This window comes from Filicampus tigris, chromosome 2, assembly GCF_054856515.1.
Source record: "Filicampus tigris isolate MCC_2025a chromosome 2, RoL_Ftig_1.0, whole genome shotgun sequence".
NCBI lineage: Eukaryota > Metazoa > Chordata > Actinopteri > Syngnathiformes > Syngnathidae > Filicampus > Filicampus tigris.
In genome coordinates, this window is record NC_141218.1 from 10,624,640 (window position 1) to 10,639,321 (window position 14,682).

General features: G+C 40.1%; 1 long non-coding RNA gene across 1 annotated transcript in view; it reads left to right on the plus strand.

The window, feature by feature from the left end:
* Window positions 1-537: 537 nt before the first annotated feature.
* Window positions 538-14,682, plus strand: part of LOC147151348 (uncharacterized) — a 42,385-nt gene continuing 28,240 nt past the window's right edge. The window contains exons 1-2 of the long non-coding RNA XR_015083330.1: window positions 538-899; window positions 12,373-12,438. This is a non-coding gene — a long non-coding RNA (uncharacterized LOC147151348). The remainder of the gene's footprint in view (window positions 900-12,372; window positions 12,439-14,682) is intronic.

Genomic DNA, 14,682 nt, shown 5'->3' on the forward strand with positions numbered 1-14,682 from the left:
GATCAGACAGACGCCCGCCAATCGTTAGCTTATTACTCTCTTATTAGGGGCATTTTTGCCTTGCACGGATTGGCAGAGCACCCGCCAGCAACCCTCTTCACATGGCCCGGCCTCTGTCAGAGCTGATCAAAAGACATTTCTTCACATCTCCAAACGGCAGGGAAAGAAGAGAAGAAAAGAGCTGCAGAAGAAAAGAGCCAGAAGGGGGCATACTGCTCTCTCTCTCTCTTTCTCTCTCTCACCCTCACTCTCTCTCTCTTTCTCTCTACTCTTGTTCTTTTGGTGAATGACTACTTTTCACAATAACCCCCCCCCCCCCCCCCCAACCCCCCACCACCCCTTCATATTTTTTCATTCCTGGCACAAAAACAAAAAAGTATAACAGCACGTCCCTTCCGGTTTTGGCCAAATCAAAAACAATTATCCTCAGGTGAAGAATGCCTCTGCAGAATGACAACAATTCCGAAGGAAAGGCAGGCGGGTGGTGGTTGAGGTGGGGGTCTGCGAGGTCCTCACAAATGGGACCAGCTTCCCAAAAGCAGGCAGGACCCCCTCGGTAGTGCTAATGAAAAGTGTAACTTTAGCCTCCCAGCTGTACGTCTCAATCCATAATCCTTCCCCAAAATCCTGGCCATAGAGCCGCCTCCCGCTCCCATGGCGCTCCCCATCCTGAGCCGGGCCGGGCCTGATTTAGTCCAGTGTCCACTTCGCAACCTGAGCACCGTCTCGGGATCCTTTCTGTATTTGGGAAATTTGGGTTGCGGCCCGATTCCGTGGACCCCCAACCCCCCTCGACGCCCACCACGATTGCACATGTGTGGTGACCCTGTGTGGCAAGAACATGGACATTTTGGCCGAAGCTTGGGTTCTCTCTGTGGATGTGTCCCTGCAGTGTGGAGGTGAGTCTGCGGGCTCACATGTCCATATGTTTGTGTGTGTGTGTGTGTGGGGGTGAGGGGCAAGGTGGGGGCACCACGTTGGGTACCGATTTCAAGTGGATTCCTCATTTACTGTAACTTTAGCTATCTCTACTACTCTAAGTAAAATGTAGTTCATGAAATTACATATTGAGTCACTCAAACACACAACTGTGAGATCTGTAACTCAATTTTGCCCAGTCAAAACTGAATTACAGATATCTGCAATACCATTTCGGCAGTGCAAATGATGACACTTCATGCCCTTCATGTCTCTTCCCATTACAGACAATTTGATAGTGAATTTCAGATGCTACAACTGAGATGAGATGTATTGTGACTCCAGTTTGAGATACCTACATTGACATTTTGACTAGATATCTACATCATTTGGCCCAGTTCAAACTTAATTTAGGATATCTGAGGGGGGGGGGGGCGGCTTAGGGTCCGGGGCATTATATAAATTCAAATTAGTCTGAATCCAGAATCCAAATGTAAACTCTCAAGTACTTACAGATATCTTCAATTCAGTTGCAGATATACACAGCGTATTTCCATCTGCTTCAAACTTCATTTAAGATAACTTGAAATAAGGTGAATAGGAAAAAGTATTCCTGGAAAGAAATTTTGACTCGTTAGAATCCTATTGTAAATATCTCAAACTGAAGACACAGATGCCTCCTATCAGGTTGCATATATCTGTAATTCACATAGTGGCTAGCTAGCTAGCTAGCTAGTCTTACGCTGAATTGTAGATACAGTATTTGTAATTACATCACGTGTCCTAGAATTCATGAGAATCACCATCTAGCTGTTAAAAGGTCAAAATAATTGCCATAGGTACCTGAACGTGCCTCAGTAGTTAGAAGGGTCAGGCCTAGCCAGCAGCTTGTGAGGAACTGCACATACAAATCATGCTGTCAGTCTGTTTATGAACGTGAGTGTGTGTTTGCTGACTGTCTCACGGTCACCTGAGATGCTACTTTGCGGAGCAAGAGAGGGGGAAAAAAGTAACCTCCTGGCATGGCATGCCAACTGTGCAAGCATAATTAAAAATATATCAATTCCAAGTAAATTATTACAGCCATGTGGAAAAGGAAGGCGCTAATTGGAAGAATTATAACTAATTGATGGCATCAGAGTGAATTATAGACATTTATAGGCATTTCAAAGAGAACGAGACGGCCGAGCAGACCCGCCAGGCTTGGGCCGAGGAACCGGGAAGGGTTGCGGTAGTCCCGCTCGAGTAAACAAGGCGAGGTGACGCATGGCCAGCTGAATTTCAGCTGTGCTCGGCTGTCTGTGCACTGGTGGCGGCGGCAGCGGGTGGTTGACGGGCACGCTAAAGAAGGGATCAGCCCATTATGTGAATGCGCACCTCCCCTATACCACTGTAGAAGAAAAAAAAAATCTATTAATCTTTTAGGAGTGACTTAAAATCTTGTGCACAATTCAAATAACCAAAATGGTGGCTTGCAATGGTAAAGATGAAAAAAATAAGTACAGTATTTAAAATGTGGGCATGATAACAGAGCGCAGGTTGGATCAATGCAAATGCAGACAAAATGGCCGCTGTTGCTAAGCGAACAGGGAAGAAAATGGAGCTGTTGCTCTTTGAAGCTTTACACCAAAAGCACCCCGCCCCCTGCCCTGTGCTGCAAATAAAATACATATATAAATAAATAAATACAAGAAACAAACACACACACAGAAAAGTTTGTTTTAGATATTAAATGGTCTCAATTATGTCCGCCACACGCAACGGACTTTTATTTAATTTTCCGCCAGCGTGAATTTGGGAAGCGGGTGTAAATAAAATAACACAAATTTCTCTATTAGAATGGGTGATTACATAAATATTTTGAGGCAGAATGTGGAGTTTGGTGATGACTGATGTGACAGCTTCATATGAAAGTCTGTTTGAGTCGTCGCAGTTGAAAGCACTTGCTAGTATGACACAAGGAAAGTCTTCAAACGCCTTTTTTCCCCCCTCCCTCCCCTTGCGTAAGGTTAACTTTGAGTAATCATGTGAGAGAGTTTTCTTTGGAAGCCTCATAGAAAGGCAGAGGACTGCTAACTTTCTTCCCTCGCTATACTTTTACTTTTTTCGTACATTTCAAATGTGGATGGAGGTAAATAGATTTTTTTTTTTTTTTTTTTAGAGAGGCGTAGTTTGCTTGAAGTTACAAAGAAACAAAGACAAGAAAGATGTCACTTTTATTTTTTTGAGCCTTTTGAGATGATTCTAACACAAATGGATGACAGAAAATTCTTGAAATTGCTATGACGTGATCTGTTTTCTTAATTAAATCACCAATGTTTCAAAATGATTTATTTGATTTGTTGCACACTCATTACAGTGCAAAAAGATGTTTTATGTTGAACAAGTGCGCTAATAAGAAGATGGGAGGTTGCTGCTGCTTGAATCAACCAAACAGATGGCGCATTGTTGCAAACTGAGACGAATTGCACATAAGATCTGATTGGACTCAATTGTTGTATTTATTTTTTATTTTTGCTTTTGATCAGCAACTGCAGCTTGCATTTATGCTTGCATACTAATAATTGTTGATGATGGAAGCGGGCAGACATAAGGCTCTTGAAGAAGCAAATGAAAGAATGGTCCACCTTCAACTCCAGAGCTCATGAATTTCAATCACCAATTTCAAGTTTTACAAAAGTAAAAATAAAAAATTAAGTCAATACAATTTGAAAACAGATGGCATGTTCAGCAAACTATTACACAAACTACAGCAAGTGCATCAGATTTTTTTTTTTCATTTTTTATGTAAACTGGAGAAAGGGTTCATTAATTCACGCGCCACTCAGAAACTGGCCATCGTTTAGAAATAAATTGGGAATTATAATTAAAATATAGACTATTTTCAAAATTGACGTCACAGGCTATTTGTTGATTCAAGTTCAAGTCGTCGAAATTAAAAGTGAAAATATTGTAATATTTACGTCACGCTGCCTGCTTGGTAGGTTTCATAATTATTCTACTTTTACCGCATTTGATAAAACAGTCATAATAAATACTCACAGTGTCTTTTTAATTAGAGTAATGTATTTCATATTTTCACTACAAAATCATACTGAAAGCACAAAACATTGTACACAATTCAAATATCAATATATCGTAGGTGCAGCATTTGCACTTTGTCAAAATGTCTTTCGCTTGGAAAAAATGTGCAAACACAAAATATCATTATTATTATTATCATCATTGATATTATTAGAAAAGCGCTATATAAGTGACAGCTCATTAACATTACCATTATTATTATTATTATTATTACTACTATTACGTTTTTAAGTATGATCAAGTTTTATGGCACAAAATGTGAGCATGCTTCATTATTATATATCATTATTATTTGAAATCATTGTGCGTAGGGCAAAAATGTATTATTTCTTTCCAGGCACTTTTAATTTGATTGTGAGCGTGAGAGAAAAAAAAAATAACCAGTGGGATCGTAAGCACTTTTTTTTCGTGATAATGTTTTGGGTGTTTCTGTAGTTATTTTGTTAAATTTCAGAAGGATTATTTGAAATTTGAACATTTGGAACATAAAAATGGGGGTGATATGACAATTAGCCTAATCGGTAAGGTAAAATGAGGGGGGGGGGAAAATCTGCCTTTTTTAAAATAAAAGATGGTCCAGTTTATTATGGCCTCACCTGAAAGATTTCAAATTTCGCCTTGATGAGCTCACCACCGTTTCGCTGTACTTTTTTTAGTCGGGGGGGAAAGGAAGAAAAGAAAAAAAGAAAAGATTCATGAGACAAATGTGAGCTGCTGACAAGAGAAAAATCACAAAGATGTCCTCTAAAGGTGCTCCAATTTCACACTGTCAAATTAAAGTCCCCTCGTATTTCAGGCCTATCCTGATGAAGCCTGCAGTTTGCTCTCCGGGCTACCTTCCAATGACATACTTATAATTTAGGTCATCTCTATTTGTCATTTGAATTTCATCAAGGTGATTGGACAGAATTTGTAAATACAATTCACTCCCTGCTATTACTTCTTCATCAGGACTTGTATTCAAATGAGTGAGTGTGGGCTGCTTCGACTTTGTTGACTTTGCTTTGTATGTTTAGCATGAGAACGTGTTTGTCAAGTCAACGCTGAATGTTGAACACATCACAACACTTGTCTGAGCCCCGCTTGCTGTCACGCATCACGCCACGCCGCTCGCTCCTGGAATGTCTGCTGCACGTCACTCAGCATTTGCTTGGGATGACAACAGGACCAGCACGCACGCACGCACGCATGCACGCACGCACGCACACACGCGTCGTTACTGCAGGTGCTCACTTGATGGACTTTGACGTTGACGCACACACTTGCAAAGCCAAGAGGTTCCAACGCTTTTAGTCCAAAATAAGTTTGAGGAAAGAGCAAATTAGTTGTTGTGCTGTGAAAACCACTTTGACAGCAAAGTACAGTTGCGGTTTGGATAATTTGGACAATTAACTATTATTAGGAAGGAAGTTATGTGCAAGAAGGCTATTTATGACCAAATAAGCAAGGCTCAAAAGCGTCATAAAAGGACAAATTTAAGAAAAATATACTTTGGGTTGCAATTAGGGATGAATCCCATTCTGCTTTTTATTTGGTTGCATTTATTGATTGAAAGTTTTGTCTGCTACTTTATCATTAGTTTATTGGTACGCTGTATGGCAAGATATTTTCTTCAATTGTGTCACCGGCAAGTCCCAATTTCCAATGTGTGAGTTTAAAAAGTGTTGGGAAACCTATGCCACTGACATACTACCTATGAAAAGTGACAACAATTATATAAGAAACCTGCCTGGGATAATTAAATTGTAACACCCGGGAATTAATTATTGTTATTATTTATTTTATAGTGTTTTCCAATAGTGGGAGACATACTGCACCTTGTAAAATATGCTACATGTAATCCCTTGCAGTGATTCATAGAAATAGCATGCTTGTTAATATTTATCTTTTTGCTAGCTTTTTTTAAATTATTGTTGATAATTATTGCGAGATAGCATAAGCATGGCTAGAGTCTTCATATTGATAAATACTGCACTGTATGTGTAAAGGTAATTTGAGCAAATATTTTATTTTAAACGTGTGCCTCAAACTGGAAGCTCTCACTTTCAAAAAAGTTAGTGACCCTAGTGCTATGCTAGGCTATGCCACATGCTATGCTATGAGCAAATACATTTATATGGGACTGCTTTTTCAGAAGATAGCTACAAAAGTGCATTCAATGTTACTTATGTTAGGGTTGGCAAAGAAATTTAGTAGGAAATTACGCATACGGTTCAACATTGTATTGATAGTTCACAAACTTTTTACACCAAGTACCACCTAAAGAAAAATCTTGCTCTCCAAGTAGCACCATCATGACCAACATTAAAAATGGTATTACTGGGAGGCAATGTTTGAATTTTGTCTTTTACAGCAGCAACTTTATGAAAATTACTTGTAAGTATGGAATCGTACAAAATGATCTGACTTTTGCTCACAATCAGTGTGGAGCACAATCACTTCCTCTACATTAAGGGTAATGAGAGTAAGCACTCATTGAGTTCAATTAGCCGCGCAAAGACAGCCTTTGGCCCGGTGAGACAATATTTGACAATTTCCCAAACTGGGCCGCAGATGCCGAAAAGAAGGCCCGAACACAAAAAGTGTTCACTGAAGGGACCAGGTCGACTCGGGTCGTCAGGCGAGGTGCGAAACCTCACCCTGACTTTGTAACGCTTGCGAGTGGAGCACCGCTGCCAAGATAGGACGATATCTCAACCCAATCTGTCACCAAATGGAGTGAAAAAGAAATGGCGTGCCAAGAGCGCAAGTCTAACGTCCTCGCTAACACACACACACACACACACACACACACACACACACACACGCGAACACGCACGCACACACCTCCTTATCTCCATTTCATTACACTTACAAAATGGCTCATAAAAACGTGAATTCATGAAGTTCTCTTAACACATTAACAGAATGGCTCTTTAAAAAAAAGGTCACATAAGCTCTTTAAAGCAAAGTCTCAGTGCTGTTCTGTTAACTGCCTTCTTATTTTCCACTTTGGAGAACTTTTATTGGGATTTATACGGCGCCGTGATCCCTCAGTGGTTATTTGGACGGCTCCTTTTGGCGAGGAAGGCCCGAGCCTTCGCACGTCTGCCACCCTTTTGCACCGATGTGACAGTGACGGTGACAGACGAGGCATCTCTGGCATGTCGCTGACATGTCGCTGACATGTTGCTGACATGTTGCTAACATGCTGCATGCAGGAGGCGTGTGGCGCCGAAAGTTTCGTCGAGTTAAACTATCGGGCGTGTAAGTACTATCAGTGGGAGATTGCTTTTCGAAATGTTTGTCACAGAAAAAAGTTCACTCAAAAGCGTTATTTTTATTCACAATGACTCGCTAGTCTCAATATTACAAAGTCAAACCTGTAATTTGACTTTGTGTGGAGTGGAGACTACAAAATAGCGATTCAGGTTTGATACTGCTATCATGTCGTATTATAGACATTCTCCCAAATGTGAATAATTATGTAAATAATTGCTTACATATTTTTGCTGCTTATTGTGAGATGCCCAACTGATTTTCATTGTTCCCGTGACAGTGACAAGGAAGTTTTGAATTTTATAAGGCTGCATTAAATTTCATATAAATATTGTCTCTGATGTATACTAATATATGTAATTCCACACTTCATTAACATATTCAAGTTTTTTTTTTTTTATTGTGAATCAATATTCACATTATTATGTTCCATGCTTTCAGTTTCTTTGAATCCTGACAAAAATTAATTCAACTTTCTATCAGATGCTAAAATTATGAGTGTCTTTTTATGCTCAGAGTTAACATCTTTTAGTGGTTTATATGCTTAAAACACAACTTGGCACAAGTTAACCTCTTTGGATAGAGAGAAAGAGACAAAGTAGATAGATTTCTTCCAGTATATTGATTATTGCATAATTATAGTATCACAATGCTATCAATATCATGACATCATCACACATGAGTTCCTCGGTGACAATATTGCACCTAGAATGCACTCTTGCAGCACATTATGTTACATGCCTTTAATCTAACTTCATTTTTCAAATATCACCAGGCAGAATCTCCAAAGCCATCACTTTCCTTGTAAACAAAAACAAAAAAATACACGTTTTTTTGACCCATTAACATCAAAGAGAGCAAGCCATTTTCAATACTATAGACTGTTGAATAATTTGTAAAAATAACACACACACACACACACACACACACGTGTGGCGAGACCAATAGTATTGATTTGTGAACAAATATTAAACTAATCAAATTTGGTTTCTGCCCAACAGTGACATAAACATAAATCGGTTTGCAGTACTGTTTATAGGAACACGGTCATCTACTGTAACTTTCCCTACACTTGTTGAAAAAAACTCCGTCCAATAAAATACAAATCCTCCTCCCACAACAACACAACTGCAACAATTGTATTATTAATATTTGAAATGTAGTAAATGTGGTGGATTTCAGAGCACATCTGTGACAAACTACCTGCTGTGGAAGATAAAAGTAGCTAAAAAAAGGGATGGGGGAGCGGGTGCGGATTGGGATCAAGAGGCAGGCTCCTCACTGGGATTCTCAACCCAGTTTAAGACCATTTTATCACATTTTGAACTGGTGGACTAAAACTTTCACACACTTGATATTTTCTGACTGAATGAGTTCTATTTCTGTATTACTAACCTTGAGTGTATTGATTTGCTACGAAGCTGTGGTGATGGAGCTGTTCCAGCGACTTTGATTTTGAACATTTATTGGCGTGTAGTTAGTCGAAAACTGACATTTTTAGATGGGGGTTACTTATTTAAAAACAACTTATCTTTTAATATATCCCCGAATAATATGATCTGCCCCTTTCCTTGTAAGCCTAGCAACTCTGAAAATGGTTTTGTCCAAAAAAAAAAAAGAAAAAAGAAAATAACCTTTCTGTTGTGTTTTTCTGTGGGTTTTGTAGATTCACAAGCAGCTCGCTTCGTAACAGTGATGCGCATTGTGGGGAAAAAAAGATCCACTTATTAACACAAAACCGTGTCTAACCTTTCAAATGATTAGGTACAACTCACTCATCTCAATTTGTGCGCTGTGGAAATGCAACTTTTGCTTAGTTGAGTCTTTCTTCAGTCCTTTTGTGACGATATAATAGAAGCTATCCCAGCACGGGGATCAGTTGGTTTGACTTCACTTTTACAAAGGGCGGAGGATTTCATTGAATGCTTGGGTTTGTTTAAATCAGCTCTTCTGCACTACAATGGGACGGACAACCTGCGTCTATTGAGCTGCGTGGATTCCCAGCGCTGACTTAAAGCGGCAACCTGAGGCCACGTTAAGGAGCAGCAAATAAATGCGTCTGCTTGTCTATTTGGCTTGGAAGAGGAAGAATAATCTTTGGGAAAGGAGAGAGAGAGAAAAAGAATTAGCCGTGGCCAAAATGAAACTGGCAGAGAATGCGAGGAGTGCATGTGGCAGTGGGCTGCACTATAAAGACATCTGCTGATTGCACAGTTTGGGGAGAGGACTGCTACAGAGACCAGGCTGGCAGGGAAACGTGCAAAAGAGAGACGGCAGGAACAAGAGACGCTCGCAGTCAGTCACCTTGAACATGAGGACGTATGTACACCCACTGGACACAACATTAGGCACGCCTGCGCAATCCAACACAAGCTCAATCCAACATTTTGTCTTGACAAACATAATGTGCAGTTTAAATGAGAGCTAATATTGGCAGTTCATGCATCATACTGAAAGGTAACAGGCAGATTAGAAACAGTCCTCATGGTGGGTTTGTTGCGGTACAATATTGGTACATCAGTGTCGAATTACACTGGTCTGCAAATTTTAGATTTCTAGATTTTTTCGCACTGATTCTGAATCTGCCCTCGTTTTTGGCTCGAGCACAAACTGGAAAAAAAAGGAAAGACATTAGTGTTAAAGATAGGTTTAGAGATACATACAGCCATCTCTATTTGAAATTTGCTGATGACCACTGTTATTATTGCTGACAAAAACTATCAGTGGTTTACCGATTTTTTTTCCAAAATTTCAAAAAATATTTGTAACATATTTTTGGGGGTTGCTGTTGTTTTATTTGTTTTTTGCTTGTTTTTTGGAGCCATCCCCCCCATGTTTATCATGCAAAAAAATATATTGGAGGTTCATCACAGTTTTTCATAGTGAGGGGAGGGAGGGGCTACAGTTGGTGGGTGCGGTTTAAAAAAATAAAAAATAAAAAAAAGAATGACTAAATGCGTTTTTAATGGCCGTCAATTATACGCAGATTTTGCTATCCGCGGGCCGGCCCGTTCCCAAACCTGCCCCGTGTGCTGCAGTCTATCGGAATGAAAACGTGTTTTATGAGCAGTTTTTGCCTTGGTGCTAAAAAAAAAAAAAAAAAAAAAAAAAATTATTAATCTGTGTATGTTTTTAGGTTGAAATTATAATAGAAAAGTATATTTTGATAGCCATTTCATTAGCAATTTCATTATTTTTATACAGTATGTCTGTATGCTTAAAGTCCCTATAAAGTGAAAATATCTTGTAATCTGACTTCATTGTTTTGATACATTTTTCTTGTATTAACAGTATAATATCTGTTACGCTAAACATGTGAGAAGTGCTGTATTAATAAAGTTTACGTGTTAAAAATAACATGGCCAAACGGGGCCGGTTTTGAGATATTTGATACATATTTGAGTGTGGCTCTGTAGGAGAGTGGCCATCCTAGTTATGGCAGATAACAGTGTGACATTACAGCAGCCATGCAGCATTTCACATAGACAACACCCACACCCTTCTGCCACGCTCCTTATACATTCGAATCAGTGTTGACTGCACTTGTTGTGCACCGCCAGAGTTCTAACAAGCAAGTACAAGTTACAATTATTCTGTTCATACAGAGAAGCAAACTGAATGGGTAGATTCAATCACTGACTGATATTTTATTTTGTTATTTTTTTCAGACAAAACAAAATGATTGACAATTAAAAGTATTCCATAAACCCAAAGGGCATGTTTTTTAAATGTGTGTGGGGGGGCGCAGTATCTGTCTGCCCAAAAGCATCGTGAGAACATGAAAACAACACGAAGAAAGGATAGAGCGGAGACTCGAACCCAGAACTTCTTGACTGTGAGGCAGACCTTCTGACCAATAATTCCCACTGTTGGTCCTATAATAATTGTAAAGCCTAAAGTACTATTAGATTCATAGCCTGCTTCACAGTATAAACAATAATTTGTTGGTTGGTTTCTGTCAAAACTACAGAAATTAAATTGGGCCAAATCTGTATAAAACTGCATATTTGATGAGTTTATTTTGTCTTTGACTCTTGATGTGACTGTTTCCCCATTTGATGGAATAAACATACAATAATTGATTTTGATTTCTATATTTTCTTACGTAACTGTGTGTCTTACATTTGTTGACTTGCTTGAATACCGACCATTTAGACTGAGTATGTTTTTGAATGGGGGATAGTTCCTGTTTGATCAAATCAGACGGACAAAGAAGACATGGTTGAACGACTATAGATTTTTTGTAGCTGACTATTGTGTGATAAAAGTTGTCTTGAAGTTGATCGATGAAGTTAAGCGATGATGTCATTGAAATTTTTGGGGCGCTGTACAGCAGCTCCCAACCTTGTTTTTTGCACAATAGTCCAGTTTCAGGTAAATACATTTTGACGGACGCAGGAAAACATCAAAATAAGTTATTAGAAATACAACAAGCTGACCTCAGCTTATGTTCCATGATAGTGTGTTGTGTTGACGAGCGTCGATCAGAGCAGCCAAATCTTGCTAGGCTAAATGCTATCCTGACCCACAACCAGCTAATGTTCGTACTCTCTGACGAATTGTAAGTCTTCTCTTAACCGGCTCACTGGAAGACAAGCTGCCATGTTAGCTATTAGTCGACTTTCAAATTTACATGTTGATGGGAAGTAGTAAAGTCGACTAGTTGCCAAGTCGAGTAATCATGTGAAACCTCATGAAGAATCGTGTCGATATTAAGTAATATTAAATCGTATAATGTTACCTAACAACTTCCTCCTTCCGCCAGAAAGTGGCCTGCTAACTCATGGACAAACAAACCTTTGCACTGGACTTCATAAATCACATGTCTACCTAATATTTTGGTATGAACACCGACATGACTGCGAGCCACTGGTACCGATGGGTGTCATTGCAGATCAACAGTATTTTTACTCTCTGTCATTCATTTATGGCCGAGGTAGTATGTTGACAGAGCTATTGAAGACATCTTAGGCATCTGGTTCTCCCTCAGCTGAGCCACATGTGCTCCTCTGATCACGTCTAGCCAACGCGCCTCTTACTTGTGTTTTCCCTAGGTCTGCCCTCTCTCCAATGACCTCTCACCCAGACACTCTCCTCTTCTTTGTTGTGCAGGTCAGAGTCCAAACAGACGCAGCCAGACGCATAGCCACACTTTGGTATGCAGATTCACAGAGGCAGGTAGGTCTGCTCCAGGTGCCCACCCCCCCCCACCCACCACGCGCCCCCACCAGTAGGGATCCCCCACCGCTCGGCAGCTCTCAGGTCAGGGCCGAGGGCCCAGTGGGCTCTGAGCGCAGGTCACAGAGGGCTCGGATGGGCCGGAGATGAGATGGCGGACTGGCGTGAGGACTGGTGTTTGATGTGGCGTCGGACTGAGCTATGTTACCGTGTTACTATGGCTTTAATTAGATCCTGCAGCTGCTACTTCCTGGTTGACAGGTCCTGGCAAACTGGGGATCTGTAATCTATTACAGGTTGGGACTGTTTCATGATTTTTCATGATCTGTACTTAAATCGAAGTACAGATACTTTGTGTAAAACAACAACAATGTAGAAGTACTTGATTACTTAAAGACACTGTAAAGTGAGTTTTGAGTTTTTTTCTTAATACATTGTCCATTTTTGAAGATTGCTGAAGACATGCAAAGACTGAGAACAGTGCCTTACTCAATTGTGTCACTACAAATTTAAAGCGGAACTCAAGGGAAAAAAAATCTTTGCAATCTGTTCTATGAGTTCCCACTAGTCTAAACTCGGTATTCTGGTAAATATTAAATTTGCGGGACAAGAATAATCTATCCATTATCTGTTGTCAACTGAAATTTCCGTCAAAATGACATCGGGCTCGCATTGCGAATGTCACGGCTCAAATGTTTTCTGGGTTTCATTACTTGTTCCTCGCCCCAACCTTTTTTGGGATCAATTCACTCACGAGGCTGTCATGATTCTTGGTGAGCAGCGAAAATGTTGTTATTATATATACATATGTAGCATTACACATTACATATCATATTGGAATGAAAGTACACTTTTGTCACAACCCATAAGTACCGTTCTATACAATGTGTGTGACCACGTGTATCATAGCCCCCTTCACTTTTGGATTTTTTTTTTAATCCCAGCCCAAAAATGATAATAGAAAATGTTGTTATTCTGAACAAATTTTTAATTTATTTGAAGTAAATAATTTTGGGACCAATCAAATGAAATTGCCTAATTTTTTCCGCATCACACCTGATCTCTCACTGCACACTGTTTGGGGATCTATAGAGTGTTTAGTACAGATGCCGTTGATGAGTTCTCTCTTCACAAAGACGTGTTAAGTAACCACTGGAAATCACCCACTGAGGGGTAGCGGCGAGAAATTGATCTCAGATTAGATGAGCGCGAGTCGTCCGCTCTCCTCCTTTGTCCCTGCCAAGATGGTGGATCTCGACTTAGAACTCCTTAAAAGGGAGACTTCACAGCTGGCTAGAGCATACTAATACCCTAGACTCATTAAATTAATGGGAGCCTGATTCCCCTTATACTCAATGTGCACCGTTGCCCTTTGAGTTTGCCGGGGCTAGAGGCTGCGCAGCACTTTGAAAGCCCTGACCGGCATATTGAGCGTGTTTTAATAGAAGCCTTTTGAGACTCCTGGTAAGATGCGCAGTAACTCTTTGCCTTCAAGTCCCCACACCTATCTGTGTGATCTCGTCACATCGGCGCTCTATACTTGGATCGAGGCCCGGAGACAGGAAGGGGACCGTGCGCGGTAAATGAGGCCAGAGGTGTCCATATCTGAGCAGAGGCCATTCTTTCATGGAGATGTGAATCTTTAAGACATGCGCTTTGATGTAGTACGGTGCTGGGCATAAGACGGACAAAGAGGGCTTATACATGGACGTTCGGTGCGGTCGCCTCCGGGCAGGGACGAGAGTCCGGCTTCTCGTTGGACTGTCGTTCCTAACGCTGTTGATTTAATTACTCCACTCGGACGTGGTGTATAAGCGCTGTGAAATAAATGGGAGTCCCTCATAGCGTCATTATGAAAGCCACCGTCCGCCTAATGGGAAGACCCGCTGAGAATCATTCCATAATGCACACGAGAAACTGAAGATTCATCGCCAAGAGCGAAATTCCGAGGTGTGAAGGGCAAAGACTTTTCTTTTTTTATATAGCTACAGTATTTATATAACGGGAAAAATGAATATCAATATGACTTTTGTATATTTGCCTAACAGCTGTAAGATGAGTTGGTAAGACAAGAAAGCAAAGGAGGTCTCATTGTTATAACAAAAAAACAAGCAAGAATTCATCAATCTGATACTTATCCAACCCAAAATGTTAAGTTAAACATAATGAGCACAAAATGAAATTGTTAGTCATATCTTGCATAAAAATATCTGTCATTAACAGACAAATGGTGTTTACTTTGTA